At 30.6% G+C, this 18041-nt stretch overlaps 1 protein-coding gene across 1 annotated transcript in view; it reads right to left on the bottom strand.

Annotated features, from left to right (window-relative positions):
• The window catches only part of LOC122512160 (aquaporin-like), a 151114-nt gene extending 133325 nt beyond the window's left edge, over positions 1 to 17789 (bottom strand). The window contains exons 1-4 of the mRNA XM_043627863.1: positions 17494 to 17789; positions 16948 to 17086; positions 16035 to 16475; positions 15694 to 15777 (exon numbers count right to left, since the gene is read on the bottom strand). The gene's annotated coding sequence lies outside the window, so the exon portion shown is untranslated. The remainder of the gene's footprint in view (positions 1 to 15693; positions 15778 to 16034; positions 16476 to 16947; positions 17087 to 17493) is intronic.
• Between the last annotated feature and the right edge of the window lie 252 nt (positions 17790 to 18041).

Raw genomic sequence — 18041 nt, 5'->3', positions numbered from 1 at the left:
ATATTAATTTAATTAAATTAAGAATTTTATTTATAAAGATAATTGAAATTTTGCCCAGAATTTATTTAAACTTTTTACCATAATTGAATTTCTGAATTTCTGAATTTCACTATAGTGAAAATTATTGAGTTCTTGAGACGAATTTTAAAAATATATTTCTAATTGAATTCTTTTGTGAAATTTTATTGAAATTAATTAAATTTCTACGAAGAATTTTATAAAAATTATTTTGAAAAAAAAATTGAATTGTTAAAAAAAATTTCATTAAAATATTTTAGAAAATAATTTAATTCTTTTAAGAAATTTAATTAAAAATGTATTGACATTATAATACTTAAATTCTAATAAATAAATTATAGGAAGATTGTTTAAAATAATTCAATTTCTTTGATGAATTTTAATAAAATTTTTAAAAATAATTACATTTTCGAGAAATCCTATTAAAAGGGTAATAAAAATAATTGAAATTCTGCAATGAGTTTTATTATTTACGAAAATAATTGAAAACCTATATAGAATTTTATTATTTATAAAAATAATTGAATTCCTGGTAAAAAATGTTCTTCGTCATGAAAATAAATGAATTATTGCGAAGAAATTTATAAAATAAAATAAATAACATACAAATAAAAAATTTGTAAATAATAGAATTCTTATGGTATTTTATTATTTAATTTATTCATTCAATATTGAAATTTTCTAAAATTTTAACTTAAAACCTTTTGAAGTTCGTCTATTTATGAAAATTGTAAATGCAAACTCTTTTAAAATTGAATTATAATTTTGAAATATTTAAGTGAAATTAGATTTCAAGAATAAACACAATAACTTTAGAAAACAACAATTTCCCAGGATTGCGATCAAAATTTCCTGACTTTTCCAGGTTTTCAGATCTTGTGGCAACCCTGACTTTATTTTGTAAAAGTTGAAAATAACAATTAGAAATAAAATGCAAACACCGTAAGAAAATCTGAAATTTGCAAAAATATTGTAACAAAGGCTCAAAATTTACGATATTTCGATAAACTATTTTTTTCTCCTCTTTTCGAGAAATCTTGTCCCAAATTTATTAGAGGGAATCAAAGATCGGTCGAGTGGAAGCAGATACGAAACAAATGAATGGTGTGATTAAAATGAGAATAAGGAGGAAATAAACAACTTTATTTTATAAAAAAAATTTGTCTCTTGTTTGTTTGTAGCAATTGTTTGTCACATTTTCCCTATATGTAGTAACTTTATTAAATCTCAAGAACCAATAGAAATATTGCATACTTTTAAACATGATAATAATCTTCCTCTGAAAAGATATTAACTTTTCATCAAAATTATATATATAATAAAATACTATTGCACATTTAAATACTGGTGAAATCGCCATTAATTATTATGTGCACATATGATTGAATGGTTCTGTGAACATGCTGGATTGTGTTGTTAACGTAATCATTTCTTAATTGATATTTCAGAAAAAGATTTTCGTTAACGAGAAAATAATCGAATTTGTGCGTGATATATCATAGAGATAATGTCTAAACGCACGGAATATTATGAAAATTAATTTTACTTTCGTTAAACAATTTTTAACATTTAAAAAAAATGTAAATAAATATACTTCTATACGTTGACTGATTAGGAGGAAAAAAAGAGTAGGGGAAGGAGTCGAGGATGAACTCTAAGTGGCTGTCAAAGTAACGAATTCCAAACATCTTTCAGATTTCGACGTTTGAATTATTATGTTCAATAATGAACTTTCCCATGAGTGACGCAGGGTGGGCCTCAGACTGCGAATTATTGCTGTCAATTGACAGACAATTTGAAGACGTTGTTGTATTAACAAACTCGATCTCTTGGCCACACAGGAAGGCTTCTATCATCGCTGATTTAGCTTCATTAGAATTTTTATTAATAATTTTGCTAATTGTCGTTTGGGGAATTAATTGAACGACTCTGGGAATCAGCAAGCGCAATTTAAATGTACCGCTTTTGGCGTGTCAAGGACGATTGTCCAAATCGACGATATTAAGATCTTATCTTGGAATATAGACGAGAAAAAAAAGAGAGATTTGGAATTCCGTTCTCTTCACTGAAAACTGCTTCTAATTAATTAAAACTCAGTTCGAGATTTTTTTTTCAAGAGTTTAAATTAATCTTTTCACAAAAATAGGAATGAGAGCCAAAAAAATGTCCCAAGTCTTGAAAAATGCATTTCATTTTTTAAATCTTGTATATATCTCTTTTTTTGCCAATATATGTTTTAATAAATAAGAATGTTTTTGAATTAAATGATTATAATTTTTTAAAACATGAAAACAGATTTCTAAAATAAAATGCTTAACTGAATAAATAAAATTCGGTGTTGTGGGAAATGTTCGATGTTAGAATTGCCTATACTCGAGTGTTGAATAAAAATTGCTTCTGATTGGTGGCCCCAAAGGAAAAGAATGCAGTTCCTTCGCGGGAACGATCTTTCAACGATAAGCCGACTTGCTTAGGACAACCTTGTAGCAATTTAACTCGGTTAAAATTCGCATCGCAGTTTTGTTTATTTTGCTAAGAGCAAGAAAAAGACTGCACCAACGTGAATTTTAATTACATTTTTTTAACACAGACAAAGCTCACGTGAAAGACATTTACAACGAATATGAATGTAAAAACAAGTTTTTTACATTTCAGCTTTTATTCTTATAGAAAAAAAATTTATTTTAGAAGAAAACTTGAATTAAGCAGGATGGGGGTATAAAAGTGAGTATTGTTGTTTTAGGTCTACTTCATCTTGATGGAAAAAATGATACGTCTTCAGGTAAGAAAAACAGAGTTCAAATATGAACTTACATTCAAAAAGATGATTGTTACATTATCTATTTTATTTTAGTCTAATAATTAAAAATTAATCTTTATTCAATAAGTATTTTAACCAATTTAAAAACAAAAAAACTTTTTAAAAAAATCTTATTGATTTCAAAGAATTTGTTAAGGGAATATTTTCATAAAACACCAAAAATAGGAATATGTGATAATCCAGAAGTTAAGTTCTTTGTCCTTTGACTCTAGATGAGGAATAAAAATAAAGTCTGCATGTGTCAAGTTTTAAGGTTCAATTGCACATTATTGGGAGGCAAAGAAAATATACACATAAGTTACATGGAAAGAGAGGAAGAATCGAGATGAAGGGTCTCACCCATTCTCCAAGCCCAAGAAAGATTGAGCTGGATCGTCGAAAGAAGGAGTGGGGTGGTACATGAATGAATTACGGAGGGTCGTGTTCATTCATTCGCTCTTTAGCGGCCTAGAAACCCACAAAAAGTGTACATCTTCAACTTTGGAAGTGGAACTAATCCACACGCGGATTAAGAATATCATCCCTGTCTCTATCCTTTGAAAGTATTATTCTTTTTAAACACTGTCAAAAAAAAATAAAATAAATTCATTAAATACCTTTTTCATATTTTGATAATAAATAAAACTCTCGCTTATGAAATAAAAAATCATTTAATGTAAAGAAAATCCTGTTCTCATCATCTTCTCTATAAAATATTTCCGTGTTCATAAATATCAGAGAATAGTTTTAAGTTATAAATAGCCATATTTTCGAATGTAATTAGAATTTCAATTTCAGCCAGTTTATGATTTCAGAGAATCAGAGATATAATTTGTATACACATATATCATGGAATACAAAATTAATAAAAAAATAAAATAAAATACGAGTTTTTTTTCACCTTCAAAGGACAGCCGACATTTCTCATATTTTTCGATTGAACTTGAAACTGCATAAAAAGATGCAGACCATAAGAAACAAAGAAAGATTGATGAAAAGTTAGAAAATAAGAATGAAAAAATATTGTAAATTGATCTTATACCTGCCTAAACCTAACTTGTAACCAGAGTCACTTTTTATTTTCAATGTCAGAACTGCAAAGAGCAAAAGAATTCGCTGACTCAGACGAAAATGAAAAATATAATTCGACTTGTCTATATTTTTACATGCGAACCTATTAATTTTTGTCGGCACATAGGGATTGAATTCTTAATTAAAAATTATAGTCGATGAAAAATTGTCTTTTGTATAACCTTGAATGAATTTATGATCAGAACATTTAGGAACAGTTTCAAGGTCATGACTTTAAAGGAAGACATTGACCCAGGTTGTTTTCATTTCAATCATATTTTGCACACAAACGTATGTACAATTTAGAAAATTCTTTTTCAATTTTTTTCAAATAGAACTTTTACGTTTTCAAAATATATATTTCATGAAAAACTATTAATTTTTCTTTCTAATAATACCTATGTATGTATACCTACCAAAAACAGTTAACTTGAGATCATATATTTAATGTCGCAAGACAAGTATGTAAATTCGATGTATGCTTTTATTGTCTTAATTCGCAGTTGGAATTCTCCAGTAATTTATAGACAAATTTATCTCTCCTCATAATTAATTATTGGTATGGTTTCACTTATTTTTCAATCGGTGACGCTGTACCTATATGTTTTAAAATAAAATCCGTGGGAATTTAGCTTTTTTGCTCCTGACACGTGTGATAAACAAATACGTTTCTTATAAACTAAATGGACCTCTTTCTATTTATTATAAATTACATATTCCAAATTCAAAGATTAATTATATTGTGTAAAAATTAGCTACCAGAACATAAATGTTTTTTAATTATAATTCGATAAAATCGATTTGAAAAAAATGGATCTAATGATTCAAGAGTTGGAAAATAATATAAAAAATCCTTTGGAAATCACTTTCTTCAAAATAAAGGTGAAAAATAGTAAGAAAAGAAGAGGATTTAGTGCGTTGGAGGAGGCGGAAGGTTGGTGTTGGACCAGCGAGAAAGTGTAAGTTTGTCTGACCTTTTGGAACCCCTGCGGGCTGACGGAGAAGCTAATGGAGATAGAAAAAATAAAGGAGAAACAGAGAAGAAGTAGAAGAAGAAGAAGAAGAAGAAGAAGAAGGAGAATATGAGGAAGAACAAGTGTGAGAAAGAACGAAAGGATTCTTCTTTTTATATGTCTGGGGAAGTCATTACCAAATGTATTTACTCTAAATTGAATGTGCACCAGTGACCCAATTATATGTTTCTATTCTTGGAGAAGTGTTTTTTAAACTGCTGTTTCCGAAAATTTGCCTTTGTCGCAATTCCTTTGAGTGACTATAGACATAAACACAGATGCTCTACAGAAGAAATTAGACGCTCATTTTTAATTTTAACTCGTATTCAGACAAATTATTGTACTCATCTTAGAGGAACACTCAGCATTCTTCACTCATTATTTCTAACCGATTCTTTCAATAACCAAAAACAGAATTTAAGTCTAATCTAAGATTTTCTATTTACTGTGATAATAACTTTTCAACTATATACTAAACGATAATAGCTGCTACAATAATTCAATTTATAAGATTCTCTTATCTAAAATGCACAAAAAGAAAAAGGTTCCCCTCATTCTAATAACTCTAAATTGTTCTAAGAATTTCCAAAAAAATGAAATCACTAAAAGTAAACTGAAGAAATCATTCGTCTTCATCGCATACACAAATTGGAAAGAAAAGATAAGCACCTGAATTCCTATACAGTTTTAGCTTTTCTCTTCGTCAGCAAAAAAATAGTCGTTATGTTAGACTAGACGAATGATCGGAGAGGCGCCTTCTATCATCTTTCTTTCTCTCCTGTCTCATCCTCTTTCATCGCTGGAGAATAATGTTCTGCCCCTCCTCTTTTTGTCTTTTTCTCATCTACTCACCTATGTATCCCTCTCCGTTCCTCGCGAAATCGTTAGATTCACCCCTTCATTTCACTTTGACTCGGGGAGCATAACCTTTCTTCTTTCATTCCTTCCTTGTGATCCAAGCCTTGCCGCGATTGATAATAAATTACTTTTTTTTCTCTTGAGATTGATAATTACAAACGTGACTCGTCCTTTAACTGTCGGGAAATATTTCTAATTATTCAAAAATGAGCTGAACAAATTCAAACTTAACAAGTTCCAAGTTCTCCTAAGCAAACTTGTAAATAATAATAGCAGAACAATTGTAATATGTAATTGTGGTAAAGAGAAATTGAAAATAATTCTCTCTGCATTTCACGTTATTGAAAATTGAGAGGAAAAAAAGTTGTTGCGTTGACAAAGTGCTGCAGAAGGGCTTGAAATTTTTTATAGTCAGAAGATCGCTAAGAGGGATCGTGTATACCTTAGATGAGACCGAGTTATCCGTTTCAGTCTCCCCGTAGAATCTTCCAAGATATATTATATATACTTGAAGGGATGAGGGTGGTAACACTTGTTTGATTCAATTCTAAGAACAAGCTGCTCGACGCCTTATAATTTTTCTTCCTTATAAATTCTGTCTAAAGTCGTCGTGTTTCTCCAACTTTTATACACTCGGCTAATAGATGTTGATTCTTTCATTTTGGCACAACGTGCCTTATTAAATTTCGCTTCTAGAATCATTTTAACAAATTATTAAGGTCGTAAAATAATTTTTAATTATTCTTTTCATCGAAATTTGAATATATGAATGAAAATACTTTTGTAATAAAAATACCTATACATAATTATGTGTTTACATATTGAGGGACGGAATGAATGAATCAAGTGTCAATTCGAGCCTTATTGATGAACGTATGTATTGTCACAGGTGAGGGCAATAGGCCAATGAGACGACCTATGGCAATAAAATTCCTTCGCTACCTGCATGTTTCTCAGCAGAATCGAGGAGTGATGGAGGAAATCTCTACCTGCAGAATGGATCGGCGACTGTCTATAAGAAAGTGAGCTACAGCAGTTAACTAAAAGGTGTCGTGGACTCATCACGCGGGTTTCGATGGGCACGCGTTCGTTTCTCCCTTTTCCTTTCTCTCTCGATTGTGCCTCAAAAAAGGTGAAAGAAGGAGAAAGAAAAAGAGAGGAAGAAGCAGTGTAGACCCGGGCTTTAAATCCGCTATTATTGAAATACGCGTGCCACGTGCCGAACCAAACCACCCGTAATCCTGACCAAGAAGTCTGGCCCCTCCTTGCGAATCAAAGAATCAAGGGTTTCTTAATTGTCCTAAAAAAATAAGGCTTCCTTCCTCAACGAGTCTTTGGGATTCTAGACATTTTTTTCCACAACATCTATTTAAAGATTAGTTGATTAACATTGTATTGTATTACAATGAAATTTTTTTTGTTGAGGATGTACTGTCATTACTGTTAGTTTGAGAGCGTTAAGTTCCAGTACCTACCTGTATATGTAAATGGCTGTCGATTACCGATAAACATAGGTACTATGGCATCATAATATAGAGCCATTATCCGTGTACTGCACTTTAGGCTCAAAGCACGTTCGACGTACGTACATCCTTGTCGTTATGTGCTATACCTCTGAACAGATAGAGTGACTAATAAAGTCTCCCTATATCTTGCCTTAAAGTCTACGACATCTCCCTTAATTTAACACTGCACTCGGACCATCAACATTTAAATTCATATGACAAAACCCACTTCCACATTATTGATAACACACAATATTTTCAAAATACAGAAATCCACCGTTTTTCTAAAAATAGCAAATTGTCTCAATTTGACATCCTTAAAAAATCTATGGTAAATTACAAACTTTAATCACTTTTAACATTTCTAATTTGCATATTTACAATAATCATTAAAATGAAGAGAATAAATGAGAAATCCTTCTTCCAAGAATATATAACAATTTTGCAGCCGAGGAAAGAAGTTTTTTTTTCTTGTGTTCTACCTTCCAGTCTTTAGATTTTAGACAAGGGCCATGATTACGTTTTTTTCTTGTTTTGAAGAGGGTAGGTAAAGAAAGAAGGGACGTAAAGCGAGTAAAAGAGAAAATACAAGGGTTGTTATTCGATTAACGGGACTATCTATACCTTTTTTTCGCTCCCACGATTTAGAATTGGGAGCTTCGTCTTAAATGCTCTAAATAACGGCACTCTTCTTAGAAGAATATAATTCTGCCGAAAAAAGCAGACCATCAGCGGTAATGAACCTAAAAATGGAATCGTATTTCTTTTTCAAACTAGAATTTCATTATAAACCTGCCAGTGTATGGAAATGAAAGTAAATAAATAAAGTAGAACTGCTTTTGCAATTAATTTTTGAATGAAACTTAATAAAATTAATAAAAATCAGAACTTTCGAAGCTCTGAAATTTATCAAATTATCAGCATCAAGTGAATTAAATTTATAATAAAGTTATACATTTTCTAAAAATGTATAAAAAAGATGGTCAACACTTAAAAATTGTATAGTTAGATCTTCTTAAGTTTGGCCAAGAAGCACACACTACACGCGCTTCTGAGACTCATCATTATAAATGGTGACTCAGAAGAACGAAACCAGTTTTTCACCATATTTGATTTTTTAAATTTTATTTTGTGCCACATTGCCTTGTGTACATATACTTTTCCAATCGTATTTCACAAATTGAAAAGAAATTCTTGATTTCAAATGCACTATAGCGGTGCCAAAAAAATGCTATTTCAAATAATAGAAACTGATTACACTCATTGTTTAGTTATCACTTTTAAAATTCCTTTCTTAAAACCCGTTCAATGGTACACGTATAAGCTAATTTTATTATTTTTAAGCTAATTTTATCCCATTCTATCGAAGAATTGAAAAAGAATTATGAAATAGAAAAAAATTTGAATTTTAAAGCAAGTAAAAATAGTTAATGTTGCGGCCGTAGATTCGTGGGGTTGTTCAAAAGGGCATATCAAGGAATATATCAATGTCTTTATTAATGAACAAGGGCCGCTGGGACTAACGGCTATACTCGGGAAAAAGTAGTCGGACAAGTTTAAAAATTTGAATCAGCGTTGATTGGCGCGAATTCGCGCTGTTTGCTCTGGTCCTTCTCGAAAACTTGGACTCGACTCTCGATGAATAGGTGATTCGAGGAACCCTTTCTCTCTCCTTTAACTTCTAAATCTGCATAGATCTCATTTCATTACTCACGGGGAAAAAAATAAGATTCTATATAAGAATATTTTTTGATGGTAAATAAAGTCAAGTTTTTACCATGTCTTCTTTGAATGGAAACATGAATTGAAAAAGCCAAAATTTATGTCATTTTTGGGAATAAATGAAGGTATTTTGATCCATTTGAGAGAATTTTATAGCATGATGTTCGAATGTATTGTAGGAGAGAGAGATTGAAAGCATTTATCTTTTAACTACTTAGGGAGGACACCTAAAACTGACTCAGTGAAGTAGAACTTATTCTTCATCGGACAACAAGATATCTGAGAGGCGCCCTATTTTTTAGTAGATAAAGGCGCCGCAAAATGCGTAGAGACCATCAAAGACCATCAAAGAGGGCAAGAGCGCGAATAATGCCTGTCACCTTATTCACATCAACTACCAACTTTACAAAACTGAGAGGATCAAATTACATCTCTAAATCTCCCTATCTAAATTTTCTTTAATTTCATCTTTTCTCCTAATAGTGCGCGTTTTACATTTCATTTGTATCATCCATCTACATTGAAAAAAATTATCAATTGTACAATTTAATTAAGATTTGGTTGAAAAAATTGAAGCACAAAACCGAAAGACATTGATGTGTAGATCGCCTTATCAATTGGCGACTGTCATCCCCTGTCACTTTCAGAGTTGCACCGACTCGATCGACTAGTCCGTGAGCCTAAACTACTTCGACCAAATTAATTAACGGTAGACGAGTAGATCCGTAATTAAATCGCCTTCAAATCAGCGGCCTTCTAATGAATATTCCTCGCCCCTTACCTCACCAGCCTCTCTCATCGAGCACATTCCTTGTGCGATTAAAGTGTGTCGGATCCCACGTTTTCTGCATTTTCCCGGAATTGTATCGACGCTCGTAAAAATCGTTAAGTACATCCTGCTTATTTGGGTATTTCGACGAAGCGGAAAGTTTTAAGACCCAATAATAACTATTTATAAAACATTTATTCTTTAAAATAAGAGAAAACTAATTTCATTTCAAAATCAACTCTTATTACTCAACGTTATTTAGTTTAGTCAAATAATTGTCTCGAAAATGCATTTGTAAAAACAACAGATTGTAATAATACAAAAATTGTTTATGATGAATTTTAGATGGATGAGTGGGCAAATTTTTTCGAGTAACTAAAATAACAAACGTTTATTTTTCCTAAAAATTTTTGCTAAATCATTGCAGATTTAAACAGGATGTGGATCTTGCAGTACGGGTGGTTTTCTCCGTTCATTCGGTCTGCTCATTGTTGTCGTCTGCATACAAAACTGCAAGTTCAACTTTTTCATGAATAGTTGGTCGATTTTCTTTTATATTTGAAATACAATTTGAATGCACTGAATCGAAACGTTTCTATAATTGAAACACCCCATTTTACTTATTATGTTGTAGTCGTTGTAAAATTGGAAATCATTTTTTGCAATTGCAGTTAAGCAGTTAAAAATTGAAACTTGTTGAATTGGAAATAAGGAAATAATTGAAAGAGGAATACAATGGGACCACGTGTTCCACTGGTCCCTTGGTCGAATGTTTTCGGCAAGGTTAGTTGAGGTGCGTCGAGAGAAGATAAAAGATCCGCGGCAGCAGAGAAAGATGGAAAGAAAGGAATGAAAGACGCTGGAGACCTTGGATCTCGCGCACCTATTCAAACTGGTCTGATGTCTTAAAAGCAAATATTTTGTTGTGATCTTGTGATGCAAGAATCATTAATAGAGAAAACATCGTATAATACAAAAAGCTTTCATAGAATAATCTGGAGCTTTGCCCTACTGTATTTACATCTGCAATATCTTGTTTCTCAAATGTCTATTGTATATTATGTTTAATAATTTTCAGATGATAATCTTTTATAATTAAAATAAATTTTTTTGTCTAGACTTAGAAACTCCTCAAAGATAATAATGCAATTAAAAATAAACACAAATGCCGTCAGATTGTAATTTGCATATCGTACAAAAGACAAGTTTGCACTTTATCTTTATGAGTTTCTCGATGATTTCTTTTATCTTTCTTGTATTATTGCAACCGGACTCAGGTAAAACTTTTTAGAACTTTGTTTCACTCGGTGGTTGATTATCGTAATAAATTCTTTAAAATTGGTCTAAATTTTAGTGAATTAAAATTTTTACTTTCAGGTGACTTTCATATTCAATGTTTATACTCTTGTCCAAAAAATAAGACGATCTTGAATGATTCAATTTTGAACCGGAACGCTCAAATGAACAAAATGTTTTTACTAAAAATATTTGTTTATACATTATTGTAATAAACATTCAACTAGAAGAAATAAATTTCGTTCATTTGAACATTTAGAACTTTGGGATCATAATTATATATGATTATAATTTATTAAGATGTATTTGATGATATTTTAGTGTACATGGAAAGAAAATTTAATGAAAAAAGACAATAGACGTTGACCTGTTTAAAAATAAGAGCCACGATACACTTTACTGAAATAAATAAACCCCAAAGAAAACCTTTTGCATGGCAGGGGTTGATTTTGACGCAACAGTTGCAACCCCAATGGAAAAACGCATTGAACTATAATTTGCGGCCAGAACGTTTCTCTGGAGCAAGGGGAGGTTTTGCCACAGTCCGGGGATTCTCCATGAAAATCAGATTAAAGGGAACGTGTAATTTTTTTTCTGATTGCGGGTGTCCCGTCAAAGGGACCTGTAATTTTTTTATTACTCGCGTACCGGGTGGTTGCACATGAGAAAACGAGAGAAGCAGGGAAGGGGTTTTGAAAAAACGGAGAGAGGTCGAGTGTCTGAAAGAGTTGAAACGGAGGACACATATTGGAAACTCGCGAGCTGCTTCTCAGATTACAAAGACGTTGCAGGATGGGATGCTAGCTGCGAGAAACCTTGCCACCGGAAGTTAATATTATTTCCTCCAACGTGAAGTCTGCACTTTCAAAGAGAGAGCGACAATGCTTCGATTGTCAGGCGTTTTGTGCCATTCAGAATTTCGGTCTTTGGTAATCGACAAGAAAGGAAGCACAATGTCATTTTTCAAAATTATTCAATAGTTTTAAAAGGATTTTGCTTTTCAAATTTTTTATATTTTATAATCCAACTCTTTATGGAAAATATCAACAATGCTGATGTTTTTCTAATTTATGTCAAGCACGAAATATTAGAGCTTACACCAATTCTTGGTATTTCGAAGACAAATAAAATTCAAAAATTATTATTTCCTCGAGGAAAATAATTTATGCATTTGCAAAGAAAAGAAGCACCTGCTTTACAAAAAGAGAAACTTTTTAGTCCACAGTCTATAGCAGTACTTTATTCAGGGTGTTTTTGTCCTTGAGTGGCTAGACATAAATTTTCTTTACGGCGAAACCCGTGCAGTGCAACGAAATCCAGCTTCCAGTTTATTTCTATTCCATGAAAGTTTCCGGAAGACTTTATTCAAAGCTTGCCTTTAAATTGTTGAAGAATAAAAAAAAATAAAAACAGCATGAATTATTATATTGAAAAATTCGAAAAGCATCTAAATGCTGAAGTAGCATATTCAGTGTTTTCCCAAATGAAAAAATACAGAAATGAGAGAATAAAATGTTGATATAAAAAGTGGAAATGTTTATTCAGGGCCTTATTCAAAGAAAACTACTGTTTAAGTAAAAGCTAAGGATGGTGGGAGGCTTAGAACTGGTCTTGAAAATCTCTTTTTAGTACATATCGTGGCCAACGAGCTGGTGTTCCAGGAAGAGAAGATTTATTTTTCCGAAGAGACTGGTGGCGGCACCATCTATGCACCCTCCAATTTCTCCCCTCCTCAAAGGTGCGATCTCGATGCACCAATATCTCAAAGAACCAAGGATGTTCCAAATTATCGATGCACACTGAACAATGGCTTAAAGAACATTGTAGGAGGCTACAAAGAACCTTTCAAATGTTTGCTATAAGCACTGAAAAGAAATTCTTCAAGTTTCTAGACCATTTATATTTTTTTATTACACATTACATTACATTACAAAATTTTCAATAAATATCAAAATTCCGTGGAAAAAATTTTTAAGAACATTGTTCGGACTTTAACTTTAATGCATTTTTTTAACACTCACAGTTTTACTGCAGATATCAAATTGAGACAAAAAAGGAACAACTTTTGTGTTGCCTCGCAACACTTTTGATTCCTCTTTTGTCTCGAAAAACAATTTTTTTTTAGATTTTTTGAAAATAACTAAATTTCTACGAATAATTTTATTAATTTTGAAAATAATTGAATTCTTGTGATGAATATTGTTATTTATGAAAACAATTGAATTTTATAAAAAGTCCTGAATTCGTGGTAATTTCATAGTTTATAAGGCAAACAAAAAGGCAAAAAATTCAGAATTTTTTTGTAAATTCTAAATATTTAATTTTTTCCAGTACTTTTAATAAAAATCCCTGACTTTTTCCTGATTACCCTGACCTGTGGCAACCCTGAATATCTTTAGAAAAACTGTGACTAAAAATTGTTTATCCTTACAGAGATTTAAACTAAATTAAAAATTTTCCTCAAGTGATATTGAAATAAAAAAAAATCTGAAAGTTTTGTCAAGAGATGGAATTAATTTTTAAAATGCAAAACACAGTGAATCGTCGCAAAAAAGTAAACTGAAAATTTAAAGGTCCTTGTCAAAATATGTACTCGATTCATTCTTCCCGAGTGAAATAGAGAAGAGAGATATATATATGTAGCGATGCTTTATAATTTTGAGGATGAAACCGGTTTTCCCGCAAAATGCATAACTCGAATTCCCGTAGTGGGAAAGTGTCGAGAGGAGGGGACGGGAATAGAATAAATTCTGTCGAACGAAAAATCAGACGTTTTCAGAAAAGATGATAGCTCTAGGGGTAGTGTTAGAGGAGGGATGAAACCTGTTGCCAAACATCCCTTCTCCTCACTTCCTTTTCCTTTGAAACTCCAAGTTTCTTAGTAATTCTCAGATTTTATACTATATATTTTTTTCACTTCTTTTTTATATTCATGCACTCAAATATACGTAGTTTATAAAATAAAGTCTTTTTATTCTCATTGTACATTTTACTTTGAGAAATAAATTTGACTTTCAAGATCATAAATTCAACACGTTGGATAGATAAAGGGATGTCGTTAAAATCACGATTCGTGGTCCAGCTTTACGAGCGATGATTGCAAGGTTCGGCAGAATGAAACTGAGAGTCTTTATCGATTATCGAAAGCGAAGTGGACTGCCGACGCGCATATAATTACTTGATCGAGAATCAATTTTTTTTTACTTTTTCAACACTGTATCGAATTGATTAGGAATTTAATTAATAGCTTTTTATATTATTTTTACTTTTACCATAAAGAGGCACTGATATCGAAATAATTAATGTTTCTTGGATTTTGGAAAAAAGAAGAAGAAGAAGAAGAAGACTTGTTTTATTCCAGAGTTGAGCAGAGATATGTAAATAAATAGAATGGAAACAAGAGTTTAGAAATTTGATTTGCTGATTTTACAATGTAACGCATCTCGAAGGATAGAAGCGCATCTTTCGCGCATAAATTGCACAGTCAGCACAAAATTATCGGATAGGTATGGAACGGGGAAAGCAATTAAGCTTTCACCTGATTTATTTGAGGCATAAATAATTTGGAGAAGTACTAATTATCGTTGAGCACCCGAGAGAATCTATCTCTTCCCTCTCAAGATGAAAGCACCCGCTTATACCGTGTGGCCAAACTTCCCGTGAAACGATAAATTCTAGAAACAATAGGAAACTCCGTCGCTAAACAATAGAAGAAATATACTGCCCGGCCAACGTTACCCCCTCACGACGGAAGCGGACCTCTAGTTCATTTTCGGAGAAAATGTAAAAAATCTCAAGAAATGAGTCGAGTTGCTCTCTTTCTGCTTGTATTTGAAGCACTTTAATTTATTTCCTCTTTATGCAACCGAAGAAGAAAAAAGTAGGAATTTATTTACTGATTCAATATTTGAAATAGGAAAATGAAATTTTATTTAGAATTTTATTTTTCAATCTAAAATCTAGGAAATAGAATATTTTAAGAAAGTTTCTTCTGTCAAGGACAGTGATTTCTTCTAAAAAGCGATTTTTGAAGACCGTTAATTTTAACCATTGGAGATCATTGGAAACGTCAGACGAATGTCAGTCACTGTCAGTCTGTTGGATGTCAGTGCTTTTTGCTCCACCCCCAGCATAACGCACAACGTAAAATCATCTGTCTCCTTGCCATAATTTTCTGTTCGAAAGAGCTCTGCTAAACTAATTCACCTGCCTACTTTCTTAATTACCGTGTTTCAAAATTTTAACCATGAAATTCAATTTTTCAGGGCGCATTTTTAAACACTTTCCCATTTTTCTCTAAAGTTTTTTCAAAAATCTCATAAATATAAAACTCATTTTCTCAATTTTTGTTTTTACTACAATAGTATTAAAATTATAATGGATTATTCATGGTACAAAATGAAAAAATCGCCTATTGACAAAGTGGATAAAAAATAGATAAAAGTTACTGCAAAAAAAATTATCTTCAAGGGAAAAACGTAAAAATAAATAATAAATAGAATTATAAAAATGCTTACAAAAATCAAGAAAAAAATTCTTATCTAATGAACAGAACAATTATCCAATCGCTAATAAAATCAATTTTCAAATTTATTACAATCTAATATTTTAGACAAATATTTGAAAATAAGAGGGACTCACCGATGACGAATTATCACAAAGTAATGTCGAAATTGCCTCTCTTGTATCAAAATTTCCCCACAATCATCGTTAAATCCATAAGTTCTGAAATTACAAAAATCAAAATTAATTCATTGTATAAAAGCAAAAAATATAGAAAATTGAAATTATTTTTATCTGTAAATTTGATTTTAAAGTTATTAATTATTTTTAAGAAAACAGAGTAATGAAACTTAGAAGCCAATCTGCACAATACTTTAAAATAATAAAATTATGTTACATAAAACTTTAACAGTTTATTATTTGATAGAAATTTGTTCAAAATTACTGAAAAATTAAATATTTATAAAATGATAAAGTACCATAGTTGAAATTTGAAGATACCCGATTGAAATCCTTCCAAATTCACTTTTCCCAACCGCACTGACTAAATTATAATAATTTTTCAAATCACAGACCTACTACAAATTAGTGTTAGCAAGATTAGTATATAATGACCCGCCCCAGACTCTATATTTTGAAAATCCACTATTTTTAATGCAAGCTACTCTGTAACTATGTAGTTCTATCAATGAATGATTAAAAATCCCAAACTCAAATTTTAATTAATTGAATATTTAATTTACAAAACCGCACTGACGCAAATTACTTTCATTAATAAATCTAGGATTTAATTGACAAATACCACTGAGTTTAACACACAATTGTTGCTCTTTTTGCAAAACTATTTCTTTGTTGAAAAAAAATAAACTGAATTTTTTCTAATATGGTAAAAAATTGTTGCCTTCTTCCTTTTGATGAAGCTGAAAAAAATATATTTTATTAAAAACAAAATAATTACTGAAATCTGATTTTTCTATTCATTTTGAAAAAAACAAAAAAATATTTAATAATTTTTTTATATAAATTTATAATTTATAATTTACTTTAACAAACAAATATTTTCTTACTTATTCACAAAACTGTTATATAAATTTATAATTTATTTCAACAAAAAATTTTTTTAGCTTATTTAACTGTTTCTAAATTTTATAATTATTTATTTTGATTTAATTTTCAAATGTAAATAAAATTTAATATTATTTAAATATATGGTTGTGAACAAAAAGGTCAACACGAAGAAATAAAATTCCCTACCAGACCATCTCGTCGTTTCAGGTAAATCCCCTTCCTTCGGGGATCATCAATTTTTTAATTTTCTTTTAAATTTATTTACGATTATTTAATTATATTAAACTATTTCGTATTTATTATTAAGAATTAATAAATATTTACCAAAATAACGAAGCTTGTCCATCAATGTCGCACTTTATACCTAATTGTCAAATAATTCTTGAATATTCAATGTCAATTCAATAATGGAAATGGAATCTTTCAGAGATGGAATTTCTTTCTTCTAACCGAATCACCAAAGCTGGAAAATAAATATTAGTTTGTGTTAAAAATGTTACATTGTTCTAAACATGAGATATGTGAAATAAAATTTACCATCTATAACAATAGTTATCTCATTGCAATATTTATCAAAATATAACTTGGACGCTTCCTAACCTCACTTTTTTCACGTGTGCGTTTGGTCATTATTACATTAGATAATTGATAATACAAATCATACAGATAACAGAAGATAATTATGATACACCCGCTTTATTGTAAATAATAAAATTTTTTTAGAAATATAAAATGTTCACATTTGACAAAACAAGAAACTAAATACACCGTGACACAGGGAACTAGAGAGTTTAATATTTACCAATCGGATTATATTTCTCATTTGTATAAAGAATAATATTTTGTTAATTTTAGTATTTTAGAACTTACCAATATCAAGATTTAAATAAAATCAGCTGAATTGACAGAAAGACAGAATGCTTCATTGATAATATTCATAATCTTCATAATATTGAACAAAGGAGATAGAAATTACATTTGCGCACTTGTTAACCAGCAGCCATTTTGGAAAAGTGATAGAAGCATCTTTTGTCGATGCAAATAACTTTCAATATCTTTTTATTCAAATCAAATGTAAATATTACTTTTCAAAGTTAATAATTTTAATACACATTTAATAAAATTCTTTCAGTTGTTAACAACATTAACCTCCAATGCGTAAAAGGCGTAAAAGTACAATGGGTATAATGACACGAAATAGTGGGGATCAAATGACAAACTATGATCCTTTGTATGGCTCTTGGCTCTTAAACACTTCCCAATATTAAATCGTCCTATCATAAATCACAGAAATACCTAATAGTTTTTCGTTTTCTGATCTTATTTCACAGATTTCACATATTTTACTTAAAAAGGATATTTTACTATAAATTGTTGATTTGACTAATGGTGTCCCATTAGTATTTTCTTCTGCTTAA

This window comes from Leptopilina heterotoma, unplaced genomic scaffold (genome assembly GCF_015476425.1).
Source record: "Leptopilina heterotoma isolate Lh14 unplaced genomic scaffold, ASM1547642v1 Lhet_95, whole genome shotgun sequence".
NCBI classification, from domain to species: domain Eukaryota; kingdom Metazoa; phylum Arthropoda; class Insecta; order Hymenoptera; family Figitidae; genus Leptopilina; species Leptopilina heterotoma.
Note: the sequence above shows the minus strand (reverse complement) of the source record. Positions and strands in the feature narration are given on the sequence as shown.